Consider the following 7500-nt stretch of genomic DNA (forward strand, 5'->3'; position numbering starts at 1 on the left):
GAGGATTCTGGGATGTCACGGCTGTGCTTTTTTCCTAATGTTGCAAATATATTACCATCTCGGAACATTCCTGGTATACCAGTCGGTCTCAGTACACCCAGAGCCTGTCTGCCTTCCTGAGAAAGGAGTGAGCCAGAGGTTCTTACCGTTTTCCTCAGTCTCAGTCTTTGGGTCCTGCAAGGATGGCCGCTGGTCAGGCTGCTCACGGCTTGCACACACCTGTCTCAGCCCAAGGAAGAGAAGCAGAATCGAAGGTACAATGAGGGAAACAACAGCGTCGACTGATGGCGGTCGGTTTGGAAGCTCCATCAGATTGCTGAGTCCTATTATACACACTTTCCGGTCATGCAGCCTACAAGACAAGCAGCAGATCATAAGACAGACATGGTGCATAGAGCCTCACAAAAAATACTGCTAAGAAGCTTCTATCAAATTCCCCACATTATCATGAATTACGGCTCATTGGTACAAACCCCAGCACGAGTGGCGACTCATCACATACATCACAAATATCACCATTAGTGATGGCTCAACGCATACAATAGAAGCATTAATGCAGCATACCCCCTATATTGAGAATCTTTTCTTTGTCCGAAATCTGAACCAACGTGCCCACTGGTGCGGATCCATACTGTTCTTAGCTCCTGGGACCACCTGGTACCCGTGATACTTACCTTTTTATGTGCCAGTAAAATTAAAGCTAACCGACTCGTCCAATAGGAAGCCGCTGTGTCCTGCCCTGATGACATTGAGGATTCCTATTTGGTCTGAAGGAGTGAGCCTTGGATGGCAGCCATGTGGATTACACAAAATGGTCCAAACATACAGGTACAAAAATGGGAAATATCTCAGGAACCCAGGGGTTAGGGTTCAGTTACAGCAGGGGTGTCCACCTCCAGTACTACAGGGCCACCAACAGGTTAGGTTTCCAAGATATCCCTGCTTCAGCACAGGTGGCTCAGTCATAATGACTAAGACACCTGTAAAGAGCAGGGATATCCTGAAAACCTAACCTGGTGGTGGCCCTTGAGTTTAGGAAAATGGATGCCTTGAGAAAGCTCTTTTTTAAGTGCGAAACGCGTTGGTGGGGCAACACCACTGCTCATTTCTGTCCCATGACCAATAAATAACTTTTTTAATGGAAAACACACTTTCCCTTTCATAATAGTTATTTTTTTCAATTTTGGATAATTTCAGTAGTGCTCTGTTACTCCTTCCAAATAATCTTATCCCGGTGGCCCTTGAGGACAAGAATTGCACACCACCTCCACCGTCCCCTACCCCCAAGCTACAGGGACCCTCCAGTTTCAGAGTTTGTTAAAAAAAAAAAAAACAGCAGAAAAACAAGGTTAAGTAGTGGGGATTGTTGCCTTAAGATGGGCGACAGGTCATAATTTGCAAGAGAATCTTCAGTACACATCACAGCGACACGATCAATGCACACATGTACCCTCCATATATGAAGTTCTGAAACGGTCAGCTTTACTTGCCCCAGGAAGCAGTCTGTATCATTCACCCACTGATTGACAAACTGTGCAGTGATGGGCTCGGAGCTGTGAGGGAAGCGAATTTGTTCCAAGGTGTTCAGGAGCAGAGCTGGGTTATAATACAGAGATGCAATGACCACCTGCAGACTCATGGTCCGCAGTTGACTGGACTTAACGCCTCGTGTTAATCTCTCCAGCACGGCCTCCACGAAGAGCGGGATACACTAAAGAAAAAGACACGGCCACTCACTAAATGCATTAAAGACTTCCAGGGTAGCAGCGGAACAGAGAGCCCAAAGAGCTATTTGAATGCAAAGATTAGGAATGTCTTCTGGTATATGTGACCCATCTATTATCATTATCACTGTATAAAGCGCCAACATATTCCACAGCGCGGTACAATGGGGGAACAGGATGATATCAATGACAAACAGAATAACATACCAAATACGGACAAAAAAAGCACAAAGAAATACAAAAAGGTAATGAGCGCCCTGTTCCTCAGAGCTTAGAATCTAAATGTTGAAAGCCAAATGTGGGAATAAATGAAATATTACCCAGCCATATACACACCTGCTCTCGCCCATGCCTCTCTGCCACCTCTTCCCCTGCTAATTGTGTTAATACTGACTAACCTTTAAAATTCGCCTCACAAATCAAGCACCCCAAGAGCCTGCACTCATGGCTACTGTCCCACACCCACAGTCACTCCTACCAACCATTGAATCCAAGCACTGCCATCTACAGCACTTATTTCCTCATCTGCTATCTCTGCAAGTCTGCCAACATCGCATTTAGATTGTAAGCTCTTCAGGCAGGGATTTACTTTCCTATTGTCTGATTTTGCTGCACTTATTGTATTATTATAATTCCCTGTACTGTATTCTTTGTGCCGAGTACACTTGTAGCGCTATATAAACAAAGATATACATACAATTATATTACATATATCACAAAGGTTTGGTCCTGAAGAACTTTAAAGCGAACTAATGCCAGTGACATGTTCAATGGGTTACATCTAGATGATTGATGCTTTTTTACCCAAATATGACACCTTTAAGTATTTTTAAATACTGCTTCAGTTAGTGTGTAAACTTGGTGATCTGAGACCTGGGAAAGGTGTGATTTCCTCTGGCTGCTCCCTTTTTTCTCGTGGCCATGTGCAGCTAGGACAGCCAAAGCCCTCTTCTATCTCCCTAGCCTTATAACGTACGTATGCATGTCTTTATTTGTATAGCGCCCCCATGTACATACAGTAGCGCTTTACAGCAGCAATACAAATAGCATAATTGGATACATAAGAATATAATATGACATTAGGAAAGGAGTCCCTGCTCCGAAGAGCTTACAATTTAACTGGCAAGTAGGAAGAACCTGCAGACACAGTAGGAGTGTGTTGTGGTAAGTACGACTGCAAGGAGGGATTGTAAATGTATATGAGATGTATAGTACTAGCCAAGGGAGCTACCCAAATACTTCATTAAGGGGGCCTGTATGAAGATAGGCATTAAAGGTGGAGAGAGCCAGAGAGAGACAGTGTGGTATTGAGGGGAAGGGAATTCCAGTACACACACACACACACACACACACACACACACACACACACACACACTACTGTAATGCGGTGGGTAAAACACAAAATAACAGGTGCATTACTCCACAACCCAGAATCCTTATTTATAAAGGACTAGGATTTGACATGTTCCATAATTATAGAGAATACATGGGCAAATAACAGTTACAAGCACATATCTTCTACGAAAAGGTTTTAGATTCATGCCTGCTGTACAATTTATTCACCAATCTGATCAAAGTAGAAAGAAACCAAAAAATCTTTCAGTACACACACGCAATAAAATCACAGTAAAATATGTATATACTGTATCTACCAAACATATAATAGAGTCACTGCATGTTAAAATAATTAGTTTATTTTGATATCCAGGGCAAGTTTGAAATCTTTACGCTTCTAACAGAGAGAGCAAACTTTGAATGCAGATAGAAAAAACGGCATGCGAAAAATGTCTAGAAATAGTACGTAATTAACAGCTCTGGATAACAAACCTAACCATGAGAAATGGGGGAAGAGCAGATGGGGGGGGGGGGGGGAATGAAAAAAAATGAGACACAGAGAGAGACAGAGAGTGACGAGAGAGACAGAGACGAGACAGAGATACAGACAGAGAGATACAGAGAGAGAGAGAGAGAGAGAGAGAGAGATACAGAGAGAAACAGAGAGAGAGAGCGATCGAAAAACACAGACAGAGCGAGACAGAGAAACACAGAGAGAGAGAGAAACACACAGAGAGAGAATAGACAGACAGAGAGAGACAGGCAGACAGAGACAGGCAGACAGAGAGAGACAGACAGACAGAGAGAGACAGACAGAGAGAGACAGACAGAGAGAGACAGACAGACACAGAGAGAGACAGAGATAGACAGACAGACAGAGACAGAGAGAGAGAGAGAAAGAGAGAAAGACACACACACACAGCTAGGGTTAGTGTTTAATTGTAATATAGGGCCTCATGCACTAAGCGCAAAAAAAATCTCTTCAGCAAGTGTTGCCGATAGGCATGATTTTGGCGATTTGCCCTCGCAGTATTCCGTAAGGGCCGAATCCATGCCGATCCCTGCCGAATCTCCGCAAAAGCAAAACGCCGATGAGCCGGTGACAAAAAATCCTGACTCCCGATATCCTTCCGATAGGCCGTTTCTGCGGATATGTGTTTGCAGCAGAGAGAGACCCGCCGCGCTCTCTGAGCAAACATCGGCAAAATAAAAACATATCAAAATAACTTTGACTCATGGTGTACATGTGCAGGGGGTCTCCGGAGCTGAACTGCATTGGTTTCAGGTCCGGGGAACCCCTGCTTCCCGAGATGCAGGCCCCTTTATGAGGTGCCGGTTTCCCTCTGCATTTAAATGTCCCGATCACGTGACCATGGAATGTAAACAAAGCAGAGGGATACCGGCACCCCATAAAGGGGCCTGTATCTCGGGAAGCAGGGGGTCCCCGGACCTGAAACCAAAGCGGTTCAGCTCCGGAGACCCTCTGCACATCTACACTATGAGTAAAACCCATATATAAATAAACAATCATTCCTTACCTTTGCGGCTATGTGCTATGGTAACGAAGCAGCATGAATGTATTTTTAATAATAGTGTACTGTGAGCAGGGGGTCCCCTGAGCTGAACCGCATTGCTTTGTGGACCAGGGACCCCCTGCTTCCCGAGTTACAGGCCCCGGTACGTGTCATCGGGTGGCAGTGTCGCCGCCATCTTTATAGCATCCCATTCGCGGCGTGCCCGCTATAAATATGGCTGCGACACTGTAACCGATGCCCCAAACCGGGGCTTGTAACTCGGGTAGCAGGGGGTCTCTGAGCCACAAAGCAATGCGGTTCATCTCAGGAGCCCCCCTGCTTCCGCACAATATTATTAAAATACATAAATGCTGCTTCATTACCATAGCGGATATCCGCTAAGGCAATGAAGGGGTTAAGACAGAGTAGCATGTTTATTGGGGACATTTGCCCCCAATAAACATTGCAATAAACAACATACACACCCTGTGTATTTAAAATACATAAACAGCAATCAATACATTAAATACATATAGCACTCACCCATTTCCGGCTGCCACGACGAAGGCCATCCTCATCTTCATCCTAGCCATGCCGCCTCCGCTGCTGCAAAACATACACAAGAATAAAAACATCCAATGTAATATCCCCTAACCCCTTAATCATCATAGCGGTTATTAACCGCTACAGTCATTAAGGGGTTAACCCACCCTCACCCACCACTCGGGAGGCCTAAATACCCTCCCACACTAACCCCCCACCCGTGAGGCCTAACCACCCTCACCCACAAGGGAGGCCTACCCACATACCCTTGGGGCCAATAACCCCTCCCCCCACCCCCGGTACCCACAATAAAAACAATACACTGCCCCACAATAAGCATCATTCTATTTATTAAATACATTATCCACCCCTTGTGCCCCCCTCATAAATACATGATATATTCTTTTACATACAGGGTTCATACCCCAGCCCCACGCTAGACCCCGGCGGGCTGGCGGGTCACCTGACAGACCTACAGGGTACCAGCAACTTGTTTCACACAGGTTCTGGAGGCCTGTTGGTGGGTCCCGCCAAGCACCATAGCCCCCAGGTGGTCTCCTTGGGTCACCGTGGGCCACAATTGGGACCCCACGGTAGGCCAGCGGATGTCTGGGAGCCCCGGGTCAGACCCACAGGTGTCTGCAGGGCCTCGGGCAGTTCTCACGGGGGTCTGGGGAACTCACGAGTGCTCACTACGGGTCCGCGGTGCCCCCACGGATGTGGGACCACCGGTTCTTCCCCGCAGACTACGGGTCCGCGGTGCCCCCACAAACATTCAATACATACATCCCCCCCCCCCAACACCTACAGTACAATAATGTGCAAAATAACTATTATCCAGATAGGGGAAGTCTATCCCTACTCTGATTGGGTCTAGTACCATGTGACAGGCTTTCAATGACGTCACATCCGTTCTCCCCCAAGCCTCTGTCACATGGTATACTAGAGCCAATCAGAGTTGGTATGGAGTTCCCACGCTCTGATTGGCTACCGTACCATGTGAGGCCGGCCATGTTTCTTTTCATGACGTCATCTGAAAGGCAATTGGAGCAAAGCCATTCTGATTGGCTGTGCTTTCATTGCCTTTAAGTGACGTCATTTTTTTTTTCTCGGCCAAAACACATGGTTTTCACAGCCCAATCAGGGCCGTGGGAACCATGACGAAAATGTGACGTCATAGGCCTTTAAAAGCCTATGTCATCTCATTTTGAAGGCAGACGCCGAGGAGGAAGGACGTGGCCGAAGAAGACAAGAAGACCCCGGAAGAGAGCCGCAGATAAAAGAAAGAAGAATACAGATGAAGATGGATTACAAATAGAAGACCCGTGGATTGTTTTGGATTTTTATTTCAATGTGTTGCAGGGTAAATGCAACTACACACGCAGGTTCTTTGGATAAGGCTTATTTATTTAGCCTTAATTTATACAGCACACAAAACAAAAATAGCTTTTCATCAGCAAATAAAAGAAAAAATTATTTTTCTTCAGCAGACAAAACAGTTTCTCTTTATCAGACAGAGTAAAAATAAGGCAACTACTCTTTTCTATGCAGGAGACAGACAGTTCATAAACCATGTACTTTGCTAACAGACCTTGTATCAAGCTGTTCTCTCTCCAGAGTTTTAGGGGATTTTCCTGTTTCAGATAGCATACAACAGACAGACCTTCTATCAGTAATCTCCTCTCTCCTGAACAGCTAGGCCACATGTGTCTACAGCCTGGGGTTTTTAACACACCTTGATTAGGCAGCTGGGATCCAACTAATTGTTCTGAGGTTCCCAGCTGAAGTTAACCTAATCACTGCTGCACTGCAGACTAAACATAGGTCTGCCAGGCATATAGCTGGTGGCTTTTATTTACCCTGTCACACAATGTTTATTATTTTATGTTTTTTTATTTTATGGGTTCCTGTGCGTGGTGGATTGGTTCAAGAGTAAGCTGTTCAACGGGAGTCGGTGAGTGAGTCAAGTAATGGTAAGTAAACTAAAGAAATGTATTTTATTTAACTTGTTCTTTTTTTTGAAGCTTTTTTACATGTGTATTTATTTATTTTTGGTATATCATTTCTTGCCACTGTATGTATGTATGTCTAGATCGATATATGCAAACAGGGTAAGAAATGATGTTGTTTTAAAAGCTTGATTTGCTGTGTTTTAAATTATTTTGGCTATGCTGCTATGCATAAATCTGTGTATCATGTATTTTAAAATTAGATAGATGTAATTTTTGCTATTGTATGGTGTACTTTAGGTCAGGGCGAGGCTTGCTTTTGTATATTGTATTCTTTTTGGTACTTATATTTTATCAGAGGATAACTTGTTCTGTTCAACGATTGAATTAGTTAATTGTTTAATTGTTAGGGATGGAATGTAAATTGTTTAGGGA

The 7500-nt window shown here is 44.7% G+C and overlaps 1 pseudogene; it reads right to left on the reverse strand.

Moving 5' to 3' along the window:
• LOC142486401 (importin-8-like) overlaps positions 1–7500 on the reverse strand; it is a 109473-nt pseudogene that overhangs the window by 18030 nt on the left and 83943 nt on the right.

Source organism: Ascaphus truei, unplaced genomic scaffold (genome assembly GCF_040206685.1).
Source record: "Ascaphus truei isolate aAscTru1 unplaced genomic scaffold, aAscTru1.hap1 HAP1_SCAFFOLD_842, whole genome shotgun sequence".
NCBI lineage: Eukaryota > Metazoa > Chordata > Amphibia > Anura > Ascaphidae > Ascaphus > Ascaphus truei.